The sequence below is a fragment of the Atta colombica genome, unplaced genomic scaffold, assembly GCF_001594045.1.
Source record: "Atta colombica isolate Treedump-2 unplaced genomic scaffold, Acol1.0 scaffold89, whole genome shotgun sequence".
Classification (NCBI taxonomy): domain Eukaryota; kingdom Metazoa; phylum Arthropoda; class Insecta; order Hymenoptera; family Formicidae; genus Atta; species Atta colombica.
The window spans coordinates 1,315,670-1,317,970 of record NW_017259582.1 but is presented as its reverse complement, the minus strand read 5'-3'; the positions used below and the strand labels follow the sequence as shown (position 1 = coordinate 1,317,970).

Genomic DNA, 2,301 nt, shown 5'->3' with positions numbered 1-2,301 from the left:
GAGAGAGAGCGAGAGAGAGAGAGAGAGAGAGAGAGAGAGAGAGAGAGAGAGAGAGAGAGAGAGAGAGAATCTGTTAGTATAACTTGTACTCTACAAAATGAAATAGATATATATTTAAAATTTCCCAGCAAATGAGAATGGATTGAAATGAATTGAAATGGATTCAGATTTTCAGAAATGTTGATTCATGAATGTTAAAATGAATGCTTTTCAATCCTGAATGCATTTTTATTCATTTACAGGAATTGCATATTTCTGTGCCTTTTAAATTAAAAATAATATTAGCTTTTTCTGATAAATACTGTCAAAATTTTGAATAGACGCAGTTTTTTAATCTAATTGCATCCAATTGAATCTAATCGAATCCAATTAAATCCAATTAAATCCAAAAAAAAGTATTCGCTATTTAAAATACGCATTCGGATAGAAAAAAATTTCAATCCATTTTAATTCATTCGTTTGCTGGGATGTAAAAGCGAAATAACCAGTATTCATAATCAGTTCTTATGGCTAAGATTTAAGTAAGCTAAATCTCAAGTACAGTCTTAAGAATCCATGAATCTATCAGAGAGTTATATTAGTTATATCTCCATTACTTAAAATGGTCTTCAAATACGAATGGACTATGAATACTGCATAGAAAGTTTTAGTGTAATTCAGCGTAGATAAATAGGCTTAGATACATATTTAAAATCAGGCAAAAGCGAGAAAAAGTTTTAATGCAGTTTAGTGTAACGACAAAATTAATAAATCTATTTAAAATTCTAATACAGTTAAGGGAAGCAGGAATAAAACAGGTCTAAAGAATACAGGCCTAATATTACAGAATAACAGATTGAGTTTAAAGGAAGAAGATATACATTATACTTATTTATATATAAATTATATTAGAATAAAATGTATATAGAATAAAATGTTTATAAAGAAATGCTAAAATAATATACGTTTTTAGATGATAATGTCACAATATCAAAATTTATGTTGTTTTAAAAAAAAATATTTTTGTTCAATATTTACCATATATCATAAGCATAAACGCAAACATGGCCTAACAATATTACAAAAAATAATTTAAGACAATCTTTTATATATCGAGAGGATTAAGTTTTTATTTACATATACTTTAGTTAACTTACTTATTATTTTACTCCGTTATTAATGTATGTACTGTAATTTAATTAAAGATCAATCAAGATGACAAACTGCAATTATTACAAATCAATCATTAAAATCTTAACACCAGTGTCGCCAATACGAAAAAATTTCTAAATAATTTAAAAATCTTTAGAAATCTTCAGTTATTTACTAGAAAATTCGAAAATCTCTAATTTTTCATTAAAAATTTTATAACGATTTCTGCCCGACCAAGTTTGCATCACTGAATTACAATACATACTGGAACGTGCACTGCCGTGCTCATGATGGAATTAAGGTGAAATCACATAGTGCGAAAAACGAGAATGCGTCGTAGAAATAATCAATCAGCATTATTCTGCGTTATTTCAAATCATTTTCAATCAATTGCTTATTACTTAAGCTTATTACTTAAGATGATCTTAAATAAGAACTAACTACGGATACCGGTCTTTGATGCATCATGTGAACATAACTTGTGTGATGGAAAAATGCGGAAATGCTAATCAGTTGTTTCAATGATTCTCTATTTCGCAATCATTTTCACCGTGTGATTTTTTACACCTAATATCATCGTAAGTATGAGCAGCACAACAGTTCCGTGTGATTTCATCCTAAAGCTCATATCAGACTGGTGCTTTTCATTTGACAATACAAGTCGACACATTGTTTTATCCTTGTTGACATTCAGAGTTGACAAAGATAGAACGACATTTGTGTTAACTTGTGTCATCAAATGGAAAGCATCCACTACCAACTCTGCAAGCCGACCCGACTGCCAACTCTGATTGCCGATCAATAATGGACAAATCATAATAAGACTAATTCAATGTGATTGATCCATGAAACAGCCAATCAGTGCTATTCCGCACTTTTCCATTACACAAGTTGTCCATCACAAAAGTTCCATCACAAAAGTTTTGTGTGCTATGTTCACATGATGCATCAAAGGCTGATATTCATAATTAGTTCTTATTTTAAGATCATCTTAAGTAATAGGCCAATTGCGGGAAATGTTTTATCGACAATTGTTGCTATTATTAATAGTGACAGTCAATGACGTGTTGTCTTCCAAGATTATCTTGTCATTGATTGTTCGATAAAACGTTTAGAAAATCCTGCTATCGGGGTCCTATTGTGGAATAAAGTTGGAATTATTTTCTTTTC

General features: G+C 29.9%; 1 protein-coding gene across 1 annotated transcript in view; it reads right to left on the bottom strand.

The window, feature by feature from the left end:
• Positions 1–1,263, bottom strand: part of LOC108693257 (protein Dr1) — a 6,825-nt gene extending 5,562 nt beyond the window's left edge. The window contains exon 1 of the mRNA XM_018202113.1: positions 1,137–1,263. The gene's annotated coding sequence lies outside the window, so the exon portion shown is untranslated. The remainder of the gene's footprint in view (positions 1–1,136) is intronic.
• Positions 1,264–2,301: the final 1,038 nt, after the last annotated feature.